Source organism: Canis aureus, chromosome 13, assembly GCF_053574225.1.
Source record: "Canis aureus isolate CA01 chromosome 13, VMU_Caureus_v.1.0, whole genome shotgun sequence".
In the NCBI taxonomy this organism is placed as follows: Eukaryota; Metazoa; Chordata; class Mammalia; order Carnivora; family Canidae; genus Canis; species Canis aureus.
The window spans coordinates 25,467,512-25,483,094 of NC_135623.1; the positions used below are offsets into that span (position 1 = coordinate 25,467,512).

The 15,583-nt window shown below is 39.7% G+C and overlaps 1 long non-coding RNA gene across 6 annotated transcripts in view; it reads right to left on the reverse strand.

Moving 5' to 3' along the window:
• LOC144282202 (uncharacterized) overlaps nucleotides 1-15,583 on the reverse strand; it is a 257,847-nt gene that overhangs the window by 52,991 nt on the left and 189,273 nt on the right. The window contains exon 3 of one of the 6 annotated variants that reach the window (XR_013350537.1): nucleotides 1,294-1,380. The exons of the other annotated variants lie outside the window; for them this stretch is intronic. This is a non-coding gene — a long non-coding RNA (uncharacterized LOC144282202). The remainder of the gene's footprint in view (nucleotides 1-1,293; nucleotides 1,381-15,583) is intronic. 6 annotated transcript variants of the gene reach the window in all.

The following is a 15,583-nucleotide window of genomic DNA, read 5'->3' on the forward strand; positions in this document are numbered from 1 at the left end:
GAGTCTTTTCTCCTAATTTATTAAGTGGACTTAACCTCTTTAAGCTTCAGTTTTTACATCTATAAAATAGGGATAATCTATTTTATGTGATACAAGCAGCACAGCTGGCACATGATAAATACTGAATAGAAAATCACATTTTAAGTACAGAGTTGTGTTCTACACCATCATCTTCAGATACTATTCAGCCTCGGGAGGAGAAAACACCATTGCCTATTCTTCTAAGGACTGATGAAACAGCAGCCAAACAGAAGCACTCTTTAGCCATCTCTGTCTTCTTTGCTGGCTCCATTCTCCCCCTATTCACCAGCCTGCCAGATGCCTCCCACCTGTCACCCAGCTGCCTCTGCCCCACTATCATGACCGCTACTACTATTTCTTTTCCTTCCTTCCTTCCTTCCTTCCTTCCTTCCTTCCTTCCTTCCTTCCTTCCTTTTTATTGCATCTGATTCTTGTTTTCCTTGACTTCTCTGCAGACAGACATAATTACTCAGCATACCCTTTATGTTCTTTTCCTTCTAGTCAGAAAACTGACCAATCATAGCACATTGGCCTTTGGTTCTTCTGCACAATTTCTGTGCCAGTTGTTTGGAATTGCTTTTTTCCCCCTACCACAAAGTATTCAATTTCTTTCTATTCAGAATGCTTGAGAGTGAAAACAGCTCTGATCACTAGTTGCCCAAGGTTTTGCTGTCTAATGCAAAAAGTCGTAATCAAAGCCAGCTATCATTTCTCCTTATTCTGCAAGTCTATCTCAAACAACTACTAAAAACATTGATGACTGCTTTGTTTAATAATGATCGATAATACTCATCGAATGTTGTACATACACCAGGTATTGTGATGAGTATTTTACTTGTAGTATCTTATTGACTTCTCACCATAATCCCAAGAGATGATGATGATGATGGTAGTGTTGGTGATGGTGATGGTGTTGGTGATGGTAATTCCCCTTCATTAGAGAAAGAACCTCAGGTTCATCTCAGAGCCTATGTTGTCTTAAGTGGCTAGGATACCATCAAAGACCAGTCTTGCTTAGGAGTCTTAGTCCTTAACTCCATATGTTATATATTTCTTATAAGTTTGCTTGTAGGAAGGCTGCTAGCCTGACAGCTACAAATCAGAGAATTCTCAATTAGGATCTGTTAAGAGAAACTCACAAGATTCCATTTAAGAAAATGGATATAAACGAAAACAAAGTCTGCCTTTCCCCTCCTATTGGACTATGTCATCCATCACCATTTGAAAGATAATCACAAAAATCCAACTAAAATTTTATTTTAAAGGACTTACCTATGGGTCATAAATCTCTGGGGGGACTTGATTTACTGCAAAGTGTTCCCGTAATCTGTATGCATACCAAACAGTACATATTTATCCCTTGAATAAAAAAAAAAAAAAAACCTAAGTAGAGACTGTTGAGAGGAATAATAATAATGAATTTGAAAGATCTACTGAATTCATAGTTACTTAATCCATTTTAACCAGTTTGCGTTTTCTCTATTAAGGAATGACTCAATAAGGCAATTATTATATGATAATATATTTATTTTATCTTTAAAGTATTTAGACTAAAGTATAGGGATCTGGATATATTTGCATTTGAGGCAAATATTTTGAAAGGCCAAGTTGTGCCAGTGGCCTGAAATGATGTCAGGATCTTTACATTTTGAGTTCAACTCTGCTTTGTGGGGATAGCACAGCTTAGCAGTGAAGAATACTGGTGCAAGAATCATAGGTCTGATACTGATCGACTGTGTCATTTTTGGCAATTTACTTAACTTCTCTGTTCCTCAGATCCCTCTTCTATAAAACAGATAAAGTAATAACATCTCCCTATTGTAAGGATTTTTTTAAGAGTATTATATGTGATGGTTTAGAACAGCACCAGGCATGGAATAAATTTTCAGTCAATATTTGCTTTCTGTTTGGTGCTCTTGGTAGAAGCAAACCCAGTCATTTTAAGGCCTCATGGACTGAACAGGAGGGTTAACCCACTTTGGTTACAAGCGGGGTCTTAGATTTAACTTAGCCTCACTCCACATCCCTCAATGCTCTTGGTTCCTCTTATGGACTTCACTTTTTTTCTTTTCTTCACTGCCTCTAATGTACTATATAATTTATTTAGTTATTGTGTCTATTGCTTACTATCTTCCTCCAACAGACTGTAAGCTCTACAAGGACAGAAATACTTGTTTTGTCTATTTGTATATCTCAAACGCAGAGAACAGTGCATTGCACAAAGTAATTGCTCAATAAATATTAAAGAATGAATAAATCTTAGTAAGTTTGTCAAATGTCTCTCCACAAATTCTGCCCATCTTCCACTTTTCTTTAGCCTCATTCCCCTTTCAAACTCTATTCCCATAACAATAACAATAATATAACAGCCAATATTTATTGAAACTTCCTGATTTCCAGGTACTATGTCCAGAATGGAAAATGCATTATCTCATTTAATCCTATGAGGTAAATACTATTATTCTCCTTACTTTACAGAAGTTTAAAAAGTTTAAGGCACTTGTCCAAGGTCACATAGCTAGTTTAAATGGGGAACCAGGTTAGAACTCAGGTCAGTCTTCTGTGGCATCTGATCTCTTAACCATCACACCATGGTCCGTGTATGTGACTGTGGGCCTAGTACAGTGCCCTTTTCCATGAATGATGGTACCCAAAGCCAAAGAATAGGGCTGGCTCCATAGCAGATACTTTTTCTACACACACCAAGAGCAAAAATCTCAGTGAAGCTGGGACCAACTATGTTTATTGGCATGCTAAAAAAACATTCTATGGTAATAATTCCTATCTTCCAGCTAATTTCATTCACTTCATCATTGTGAATAACATGTCCCAGTGCATGCTAATCTACCAACCTAACCCCAGAGTAATGGTAAATTAAATCTTGCCATACATGAGGCCTTGAATTTTTAGCAGCATTTACCACTCAATATTAATTAACTTGAATGATCCACAAAGATTTGACTTTGCAAGGAGTTTGACTGTCTATGGCTTCAAGGTTCTATAAGATTATGTCTCTGAGCTACTGGGATAATTAATTCCAAGCAGTGAAGGAGAAGCCCTTGGGATTTGCAAATGAGACTTGGGATTGAAGCATCTCATGGTTTCTCTAGCAACAGTGGCTTCAATGACAACCAGTCAGGGCATGGAGTTACCAAACTCTGTCACCCTTGTCTAGCCTTCAGCATTTCCAGTTCACACAAAGCAGAATCGTTCAGTGCATCTGAGAATATGCTCATTTTCCAGGCCTATATAGGATTCAACAACACAAGGTGGCATATGTTAGAGTGGTATCCTTCTAGAGCTCGCGGGCAATGAGACTTGACAAAGAATATACCAGAGAGAAAATGATGGGATTGAAGTTATAAGGTAAGTATTGAGACAATTCATGATCAAAACTGTCTCATGGAGACCCAGACACAGCAGGGCCCTTTATCTATTTTTTTATGACCTGATAGTAGTGCCTATTAGAGAAGGAATACAATCAGTACCATTGCTACTCAGCAGGCAGGGGAAGCTGGATGGGACCTGAACCCCACAAGAGTTCTCTCTGCCATTCTCTTCCCCTCTTTTAGTCCAACTGATCATAAATACCCATTCAATGGAAACATGGCTCTTAAGGAATTAGTTCTTCTATTCATGCCTTATCTATCCTATTAGAAAATCAAACTCATTTCAAAGGTCACTCTTTTGATTATTAGATAAAAACAGATGAATTTGTGTTTCCATGAATGAAAGCTGGAATTAGAACAAACTGCTTTTGCTTAGTGGGAGTTAACCAAACCTGCTGTTTAACAAATATACAGTTGCTTAAATGATCTACATCAGAAGAATAACTTAACTTATTTTCCTGAGAAGCAAGATGGTTAAATAAAGAAAAAAAATGCATCAGGCTGATATACTTCAGTACTTATTTGAACTAGAGCTATGTGAAATGGCAAGGAAGAGGAACTGCTTTTAGTCATCTTAGGGGAAGCCAATATTTTTCCTTCTGTGGATCTAAAGATGCATGTGCCTCCTTTCTTGATAAAAATTTTCAGCAAAGTAGGAATATATGGAACAAACCTCAACATCATACAAGCCATGTATGAAAGGCCCACAGCTAACATGATCCTCAACGGGGAAAAACTGAGAGCCTTCCTCCTAAGGTCAAGAACAAGACAAGGATGTTCACTCTCATCATTACTATTTAAAATAGTACTGGAAGTCTTAGCCTCAGCAATTAGACAACAAAAAAGAATTAAAATGCATCCAAATCAGCAAGGGAGAAGTCAAACTTTCACTATCTGCAGATGACATGATACTCTATGTAGAAAACCTGAAAGATTACACCAAAAAATTGCTAGAACTGATACAGAAATTCAGCAAAGTTGCAGGATATAAGATCAATGTTCAGAAATCTGTTGTATTTCTATATATCAATAATGAAACAGCAGAAAAAGAAATCAAGGAATTGGTCCCATTTGCAATTGCACCAAAACCAATAAGATACCTAGGAATAAACCCAACTAGTGAGGTAAAAGATCAATACTCTGAAAATTATATGATATAGATGAAATAGATTGAAGAGGACACAAAGCATTGGAAAAGTATTCCATGCTCATGGATTGGAAGAACAAACATTGTTAAAATGTCTATACTACCCAAAACAATCTACACATATAATGCGATCCTATCAAAATACCACCAGCATTTTTCACAGAGCAAGAACAAACAATCCTAAAATTTGTATGGAACCACAAAAGATCCCAAATAGCCAAAGCAACCTTGAAAAAGAAAAACAAAACTGGTCTCCCTCTGCCTATGTCTCTGCCTCTCTCTCTGTGTGTGTCTCTCATGAATAAATAAATAAAATCTTAAAAAAAAAAAAAAACACACAGGGACGCCTGGGTGGCTCAGCAGTTGAACGTCTGTCTGCCTTTGGCCCAGGGTGTGATCCTGGGGTCCCGAGATCAAGTCCCACATTGGGCCCCCTGCATGGAGCCTGCTTCTCCCTCTGCCTGTGTCTCTCATGAATAAATAAATAAAATCTTAAAAAAAAAAAGAAAGAAAAGCAAAACTGGAGGCATTATGGATTTCAAGCTATATTACAAAGCTGTAGTCATCAAGTCAGTGTGGTCCGGGCACAAAAACAGACACATAGATCAATGGACTGAAGAGAGAGCCTAGAAATAAGCCCACAACTATATGGTCAACTAATCTTTAATAAAGCAGTAAAGAATATCCAATGGAAAAAGGGCAGTCTCTTCAATAAATGGTGTTGGGAAAACTGGACAGCAACATGCAGAAGAATGAAACTGGACCGCTTTCTTACACCACAAAATAAAATTCAAAATGGATAAAAAGCCTAAACCTGTGATAGGAAACCATCAAAATCCTAGAGGAGAACACAGGCAGAAACCTCTTTGACTTTGGTCATTGCAACTTCTTGCTAGATGTGTCTCCAGAGGCAAGGGAAATAAAAATGAACTATTGGGACTTCATCAAGATAAGAAGCATCTGCAGCGAAGCAAACAATCTCCAAAGCTAAAAAAGCAGCCCACAGAATGGGAGAAGACAATTACGAACAACATATCTATTAAGGGGTTGGTATCCAAAATCCATAAAGAACTTATCAAACTTAACACCCAAAAAATAAATAACCCAGTTAAGAAATGAGCAGAAGACAAATAGACACTTTTCCAAAGAAGATATACAGATGCTAACAGACACATGAAAAGATGCTCAACACCAGTCATCCAGGGAAATACAAATCAAAGCCACAATGAGATGCCACCTCACACCTGCTCAGAACGAATAAAATTAACAAAACAAGAAACAACAGGTGTACAGGTGTTGGCAAGGATGGCGGGGGCGGGGGGCGGAGGAGGAGAAGCCTCTTGCCTGTTGGTGGGAATGCAAATTGGTGCAGCCACTCGACAAACAGCGAGAAAAGCGTGGCATTTTCTCAAAAAGTTAAAAATAAAACTACCCTATGACCCAGCAATTGCACTACTAGGCATTTATCCAAAGGATACAAAAATATAGATTTGAAAGGGTACATGCACCCCAATGTTTATAGCAACATTATCAACATTGGCCAAACTATGGAGAGAGTCCAAATGTCCATCGATTGATGAATGGATAAAGAAGACGTGGGGTGTGTATATATATGTATATACACAATGGAAAATTAGTCATAAGTAAAAGAAAGAAATCTTGCCATTTGCAACAATGTGGATGGAGCTAGAGTATATTATGCTAAGTAAAATAAGTCCTTCAGAGAAAGACAAATAGCATATGATCTCAGTCGTATCTGGAATTTAAGAAAGAAAACAAATGAACATATGAGAAGGAGGAAGAAAGGAGAGAGGGAAACAAACCATAAGAGACACTTAACAATAGAGAACAAACTGAGGGTTGCTGGTGGGAGGTGGGCAGGGGACAGGCTAGATGCGTGATGGGTACTAAAAAGGGTGCTGATTGTGATGAGCACTGGGTGTTGTATGTAAGTGATGAATCACTGAATTCTACTCCAGAAACCAATATTGCACTGTGCGTTAACTAGCCAAAATTTAATTACAAAAAATAAAGATGCACGTACCTTACTGAGATGGAAAATCTCTGACTTATGGAGCATATATTCTAATGGGATAATTGATAGATGGCTGCATAAATTCTAAACGTAAGAGAGCTCCTAAGTCCCTGCTCAATTGCTTCAGAGGCCACAAGGGTGCATTTATCAGAATAGCCCCATAAGAATTAGGATCTTCAGATTAAGGCTTATTCCTAGCATTGCTATTGAGCTGCTCTTTGCAGGGATGAATGCTGGATCCCATAGATGGGAGTTCAAAGTTAAAGCTAAGAGAAGGTGTCAGAAAAGGACATTTGCTCTTTCTCTGTAAGTACCAACAGATGTATCTAAAAGGACCATGTGTGCTCGGTGCTGAAATGGGATTGTACAGCAGAAGATCGGTCCTGATCATCTACGCAGGAGAAAACTCTTGGGCTTTGCTTACTATAAACAAGCAAAAGGAAATGGAATTGTCCATGACTGGATACTATGGCACCTGTCACTCTCATTTCTAAAGGAAATTAAGCCTGCCTAGGAAAACATCTTTGAAGTGATTTCTTTTCATTGAAGTGTATGGTAAACCAATAAAACAGTGGGACAAGACCTTTAGGTACTAATATTCATCATCATTTATGTATATTTTAATGACAAAAGTAGGGAAAGAATATATTTCCCCCCAAATCTGTGTTCTATCTTACCCACTGATCAAACTCACAAGCTTATGACATGCAAACCATAACACCAATTTATAGATTTATGCTGGCCATCATCTCCTGGTTGGAGTTTATGCCTCCCGATGGGCATGAACACTCAAACCTCCAAATTATCCTCCAAAAGGCTTAAATTAAAACTAAGGACACTACACAGTTTCAAGACATGGGAGACCCACCAGGCTAAGAAATCAGGGTATCGTATTTCTCTAGGGAAAGAGTCCAGCACAGAAGCTAAGTGATTAGAATCTGGGTGAGACTAGGGTTGGATTCCAGCTTACTAACATACACTAGCGACTTTGGGCAAGCTCACTAATGCTTATTTTCCTCTTCTGAATATGAGAATAAAGGGGGGGGAGAAAAGGCAATCCATTTAAAGCACTACGCACAACAATTGACACACAGGAAACATTCAATAAATCTTCAGCATTTTTAAATTTAAATTCCTATCCAAAAAAACTGATAGTGGTTTTCTAGGATAAAAGTCTACCTTAATAGGGTTGTTGTGAGAATTAGTTAATATGCTCCAACAACATAAACTATTATTATTTCTAGCTAAGGAAATAGATTTTATAGAATTAAAACAGCCTTCTCCTGAATGGTAGTACTTCCCCCTCTCAAGAGTACTTTCATAAAATACCACCAAACACCCTAGATCATGACAAGTGAATGATAATCCAGCTGAATAGGGGCTGCAGTCTCCTTCTCCATCGGGCACCTTCCAGGCCTGCCTTGTGTGATTGGCCGCATCCTCCGGGCTTGGGGGTTTCCTAAATCTCTCTCAGAAAGGTTAATTTGAAAGGTATGTTACATTTATGGTTATGTGACTATTTCTACTAGTTTAGCCTCAGAACAACAGGTGAGTTTTTCCCAACCATGGTACTAAATTCACTGATTTTCAAGAGACAAAGAAAAGCTTATGCATCCAGATCACTTGAGCAGCTCGTTAAAAATGCAGACTCCTGAAATCTTGATTATGATGATTATCTTGAGGCAGAGTGGGGTGGAGAGGCCAGGAGGGTACATCAGCAGACATTCTGGGGTACTGGAACGTCTCACAGCTTTATCCAGGTGGTATACACCAATGTGTAGATACGTAAAGATTCAGGGAACCGGAGGACTTCCAGTTTTGAGTTTCTCATGTAAGGAGCTCCCATATCATCAAAGAAGATAGATGGCAAAAAGAATATGAAACGATGCTCCAAATTATTTATCGTCAGGGGAATGCAAATTAAAACACGGAGGAGATACCTGTAGCCAACTTTTAGAACCGCCAAAATCCAGAAACCTGACACCACGAAATTCTGGAACAACAGGAACTCTCATTCACTGCTGATGGGCACACAGGATGCTGGTGCCCCCTTTGGAAGACAGTTTGGTGGTTTCGTATAAAACTAAAGCTACCCTTACCAGTGGATTCAGCAATCACGCCTGCTAGGATTTACCCAAAGGAGTTGAAAACTTACATCCATGCACAAGTCTGCATGTGGATGTTTATGGCAGCTTTATTCATAATTACAGAAGCAAATCTGGAAGCAACCAGACATCCTTCCATAGGTGACTGGATAAGTAAGCAGTGCTACACTCAGACAACAGACCACTATTCAGTGCTAAAAAGAAAGGAGCTATCAGGCCATGAAGGGACCGGAAGGGACCGGAAGGAACCTTAAATGCATACTACTAAGTGAGAGAAGCCAATCTGAGAAGGCTGCACAAGTGCATGATTTCAACTATATGATTTTCTGGAGAAAGTAAAACTACAGAGCATCAAAAGTTCGGTGGTTGCCAGTGGGAGGACAGGCGGAGCGGGGAGAGAGGAACGGCTAGGCATAGCACAGAGGATTTTTAAGGCAGTGAAAATACTCTGCATTTTATAATGATGGGTACATGTCTCTACACATTTGTCCAAGTCATAGAATGTCCAATGCCAAGAGTGAACCCTGAGATAAACTATGGATTTGGGGTGATTACACTGTGTCGATGTGGGTGCGTACTTAGTAAACTTTGTGCTATTCTACTGAGCGATATTGATAAGGGGGAGGCTATGCATGTGTAAGGGCAGGAAATATAGGGGAAATCTCTGTACTTCCTTCTCAATTTTGCTATGAGCTTAAAACTGTTCTAAAAACATAAAAGTCTTAAAAAATTGACTGAACTATGAAGATAAGGTGGCGCACTTTACTGTGGGTACGTGACAACTCAATAAAAAGATTTAAACAAACAAACAAAAAAAGATTTAAACATCAATGAAAATATCTGACTCCTCCTCAGATCTTTGGAATCAGAATTGGAGAAGGGCACTTCTCAATGAGTCTTCATTTTTAATAAGCATTCTCAAGGGATTCCAATGTACACTGCAGTTGGAGAGCCATTAATGTAAAAAAAGGGGGAAAAAAGCATGCTTTCAATACTGAAGACCAAGAAAAATAATCTGAAATAAAAACCATCCCAAGAAATGTGAGATAAATGCCATGTAAATACCAGTATTCGTATCCTCTGAAACCTTGGAGATTTGAGTCAAGAAACCAACATCTGTTTCTTGTGTTATCCGATAGGTCTCTACATGCGGCTCTAACATAAAAATTGAAATGGGCCGTTGGGAGGTGAGGACCCGGAGGGGGTGCAGCAGACCCTCGGAGCCTCAGGCAGAAGCGCTTCTCTCCAATCTGATAATGTCAAAAGCTGGTCAAGTTACTGGGGTTTGAATGACACTGCAGTGCCTTTGGGAAGAGCACTTGTCAAGAACATACCTCCTCCAGAAAAGCCAGGGTCTGTTCCAAAAAAGAAGAGAAAGGATCTGCCTAATGGAGCTTTTGGAAAGCTGAGATAAAAGGTTTTCTTCCGTGTAACTGCCTGCAGAATGTCAGGATTCCAAATGAAAAGCTCTGCTGGCTCACAAACAGATGGTCTAATGTTGGAGGGACTGAATTGGGGGAATTTAGAGACTGTCCAAGATTGCTGCAAAGACCTGTTTACAAAGGGCTCCTTTTGCCTTGGTGTCACTTTATGCCTCAGCATTTTCTTGCAATTCTCCCTGTGGTGTTATTGGGGCCATACAGGAGAAGGCAAGCGTACCCTAAGGGGCACCTGGGGCAGCCCGCGGGAGGAGGTGCAGCACCTAGTGCAGCAGCACCAACCATAGGACTCCTGTTGTTGCCCACCTCTTGCGCTTGCCTTTTACAATCCTAGAGCAGGGGAGCACTCTCTTTTCAAAGAGGGCCCCAGCTGAACAAACGTTTACAGGGCTGCCAACGGAATGAGACAATGCAGATCTAGGATCTCCCTCTGGACAGTGTGGCTAAGGTTACAGTGAAAACCGATCCAGAGCACAACTTTCATTACCAATCCTCTCCGTCTGCATCCCCGTCCCCCACGGACAAGGATCATTTCCTCTGTTGGTGCCCCACCCCCAACAACACACCTGTCACTGCAAACCTATAATAACACAGTGTCTATTTCCCTGGGGAGATAGCAAAATGACTCAAGGTATTTATCTGTTGGCACAACTGTGCTTCCCTCTGAGACTGTTGTATGTACAGTGAGATTTCTCCTCACATGAATCACAGCATTTTCCAGCTGGAAAAAGACCTTGAGGATAATCTAGGGGAACTTTCTCATTAGTTAGATACAGAAACACAGGCTCAGAAAGGAGCTTACCCCAAGTAACAGAGCCAGTTAGGGATAAACTGAGCTTCACTTAATGTCCTCTGGCTAAATTAGGAGTGTCTTGATCACTGAGATTTTGTCAACAACTCAGTCCTTTTTTTTTTTTCTTCCAAAAAATAGACTTTATTGCTTAGAGCAGTTTGGGATTCACAGAATCATCGAGTGCAAGGTACAGAGATTTCCCGTATGCCATATGCTTCCCTGATCTCACATGTGCTTCCCAGTCCTTTTAGGATTCTCAGTGACCTTGGGCCAGTTCATGGAGGTTAAACCAACTTCCTAGCCTTTCCCCACCTCTATTTGTATATTTTTAAAGATTTTATTTATTTATTTGAGACACACACACACACACACACACAGCATGAGCAGGGCAGAAGGGGCTGAAGGAGAGGGAGCAGCAGGCTGAGCAGAGTCTGATGCAGCGCTCTATCCCAGAGTCCTGGGATCATGACCTGAGCTGAAGACAGATGCTTACCTGGCTGAGCCACTCAGGCACCCCATCTATTTGTATATTTTTATAGGATGACACAGGACATGATGCCCTACCAGGGTCACATTAGGAAGAAATCCAGAAATGTTCCCATTTTCCTGCAACCAAAACACACTTCTTTCCTTCTTCCCTGAAATGAATCCTATTCCCCACCTCTTGCCTCCCCTTGGCAAATACTATGTTTCCTTCCTAACTTCTGGAATTTCTCCACCTGGACTTTCCTGGAATCCACCACATGCAGTCTCTTTCAAAACAGTTTATATCTTTTTTCTGAGTGTTTATTATCAGTTTTCTCACACAAAAGCATGGGTCACTTTGGCATTCTTGTGAGTCTACGGTTGCATTTCAATAGTCTCCTACAAACTGAATGACAAAAATGTCCACAATATTCAATAATTTGAACATTTTCATCATGCCCCATTGTCCTGAGCAATGAAAGCACATGTTCAGGATGAGTCATCCCATTTCCTGCCAACAATAATTGGCAGGCATACTGTGGCTTCCTTTAGTTTGTCGTTTCTTAGTCTCAGCCATTTAATTTTTAAATCTTGAAACAGTAGGCGATTTTAATCAAATCTGCAATTATGAGCAAATGCCTTATTTAATCTGATGATGGAGGTACATATAAAAAATATATATGCAATTCAGGCATTTAGCATTGCTAAGTGATATGTGGTTTAGCCTATTTGTTTCTGAATAAGCATCAGCATGGTCCACAGTGCTTCCAGATTATCTAGACTTAAGACGGAGATCTTAAATACTTTCCTGATGTCATATCCTCCCAAAATTTCAGCAACGCTAGATAGTTCCTACAGTATTGTGCTTTAATTTTAATGGACGAAAAAGTCAAACCATCAAGTCCATGGTCATGAGGTATCCTTGAGAGAACTATGAGTACAATGCGTGTCAAAGCCACCTAACCAGTGAGCCAAAATCTAGCAACAGATCTTGAAATCTTTCATGATAGATTCCTAAACTGTCACCATTACACCACCTACTTAACTGGCCTAATCATTAATTTCCATGCCAGTTTTCCTCAGGTTTCCCAGATATCAGGCTGACTCCCCCAGCCTCGCAGGAAATTCCGGTCACTATCACTCAGTGTCTGCTCCTCCTCACTTTTTACTCTCCATTCCCAAAGAGATAGCAAAAAAATGAATATGAGTCACAAAAAGGCTAGAAATCCTTGATCTTGGCCTTCTAATTTTTAATTATTGGAAAGAGAGGCAGAATGATATAGTAGAAAGAATAATGGATTTGATGTCAGAAAACGCAAGGTTCAGTCTGATGTCACTTGACTGTCCTGTGACTTTCACTGAAACAGGTTAACCTCATAGAGCTTCCATTTCCTAATCACTTACGTGGGGATGGTACACTGGTTTACTGTGAGGCGCAAAATCCATGGCATGTACTTCATAAACTATACGGTGCCATGTGGATGTAGGTAGTATGGTGCTGATATCTCCAACCCTGAGGGCAAAGGAACTATTAGGACCTTAGTGACACCCACACAAAACGCTCATAATCATGTCTTAGGCCAATGATCTCAATTTTTTCCTGGAAAGGAGAATGGAAAATGGGCTGGGCTAAATGAAAGAAATTTATCCTAAAAATTATTTCTACTTTTTAATGGATGTTTCATTTTAGGACAAAGAGTTCAAATTTTGATGAAATTGATGCTTTGGAAAGACGTGACACATTTACCATGTAGGTTTTTCATACCCTCTGGAACTGCATCCTATGGCATCCCTGTGGCAGAGTTTGCAGACCTCCCCCTTCCTCATCTGTGTTTCTGTGGAAGTTATCAGAGCTATCCTATAATCATCTGTTTACTACTCTGCCTCTTGCAGACAGGCACTTCGGTTAATTTCTTATTTTATCCCCAGGGTGCTTGGCGTATTGTAAACCTCCTTCTACATATTTGCTGAAGGCATCAATCAACTTCCTGTCTTCAAACATACATTTTTTGGGGGGGATGGTTGAAATTAATGTTCCAATTACTATTGACCTCCACTGGTAAATATGAAAAAGGCAAAATGAGCACTTTTGAAGTTAAATAGCTAGACCCAAATCCTAAGTCCATGCTGGCTTTCAGCTCTTCCATCCAGTGCCCCAGACATCCTTCCCTGATGCACGACACTCTCTCAGCTTCGATGTTTATTTCCTCACTGCTGACCTGTGATGAACGTATATGAACTGTATCACTGTTGACCTATATGAGCGCTATTGATGTTTGCTTCTACCCATGTATTTTCTATAAGCCTCAATTATAAATATAAGAAACCTTGCTCTGGTCTTTGTTCCACATTCCACAATGTCCGTTTCACACACACAGATTTCCCTTTGAAATCAATGAGCATTCTGAGCCAGAAGATATCCTGGGGATGGGGGAGGAAGGCAGGGAGAGGAAAGAAAGAATTGGAGTCACCATCTGTTGACAATACTCTTGTGCAGGGCCAGTTTTGAAGGTTAATGACATGTCACGCATCCTCTAGCGTCTGGTAACAAAAATAGGCTGCTCTCCCAGAATTCGATAGAACAGTTGTTGCGCTGTGGAAGATGTAACTTGTCAGCCAGCACTCCAGCAGGGTCCAGGAAGGCAGTTCTTGCCAAAAGCTGGATGAAATTTAACAGTGGTCCAGGAAAAACAACTTTCACCAAAATTCAAATGTGGAAGTGATCATTTTTCCTTGAGGCCTGTAAAGGGGGCCTCTAAAGCATTGACCTTCCAAAATGACCCCGCATACTGGCTCATTTTTTTTAAAGAGCCCTTGAATTTCATCAGTAGCTCTTCAATATATATCTACTCCTTTCTCTACCCATTTTCAGAAAAATAAGGATTGTAAGCCTGTAATAAAAACAAGTCCAAAGGTTTACCAAAGGTCCTCCCATGGTTTCTTTGGATGGTTAAATTATTGGCATTGCAGCTGATCCAAGGCAAATCTGGGTCTCAGCTTCACTGACAGCCTACTGTTTAATGACTCACTTTGCTGTCTCATCAAGAATTCACCCAGTTGAAAGGCTGCACCTTCTCAAATGTAATTGCATGCTCTCCCCACATCTCATCTGGACTCTCTTTAATTTTCAAAGTCCTGCTGAGTAACCTTGGAAAATTCAAGCCCTTTCCCACCTGGCGCTCAGGGATATTTTAAGACGAAGCAGATCTGCCTATCTATCTGTTAACCTAAAAGCAAACCGTCTAGTCCCAGCATGGAGTGGAGTGGGTTGAATGGGGACTTGTATAAAGGGACACAAGAGGGGAACTGGAAGGCACTCAAGCTCATCCGGATCATGTTTTTATAGTGTGACATCATTCCTTTGTTTGAAGTGAAGTTTCTGGACTTTAGCTCTGCTTAACCTCAAATAGAAGCGCAGAATACAAATAAAACACTAAACAATTCATTGATTACTTTCCAGTTTGGAGTGTCCAAGCTTCTCTTATTCAAGAGCAGACATACCAGTAAAAGTTCAGTGGTCTGAGGTGCTAAAATGATCACTTGCATGAAAGTCGCGGTTTTCCGGCTCTGTGTGTGTGATATGCCAAAATCGTTTATCTTCTCTAGGCCTCAAATTCCTCAGCCCTAAAATTAAACTCAGTTTAACAAATATGTTTTTAGCCACTGAAAACGGGAGAGAATTTGTATAGATAAGCACCGTCCAATAGAACTTTCTGCAAAGAATGAAATGTTTTATATTTGTGCTACTCAATATGGCAGCCATTAACCATATTGAGCACTATTGATGCCATGATTGAAGAACTGCATTTTTAATTTTATTTAATTTTCGTCAAATGTGTGGCTACTGGATATCATATTAGTTGGTTCAGGTTTAATGGTTTCTAATATTCCTTATGAAAAGTTCTATTTTGATGATTTCCAATCCTAGCTAATGACCGAGAGTGAATCTTTCTTCTTGTTTTCCTACCATGAAATTTACTTCACAAATTATTTAGCATAAATTAATGACTTTAATCTTTATCAGTGCAATAATTAATCACTTCAATAAAAATGAGATCTCTAAAAGGGCAGGATAAAATATGTGTGAAATAATTTTATGAACTCTAAAGTGTTTTAGAAATATAAAGCATTGCTAATAAAATCTCATCATATCTAGTTGCACTTCTTTGTCAAGTGTCAGCTGGCATAT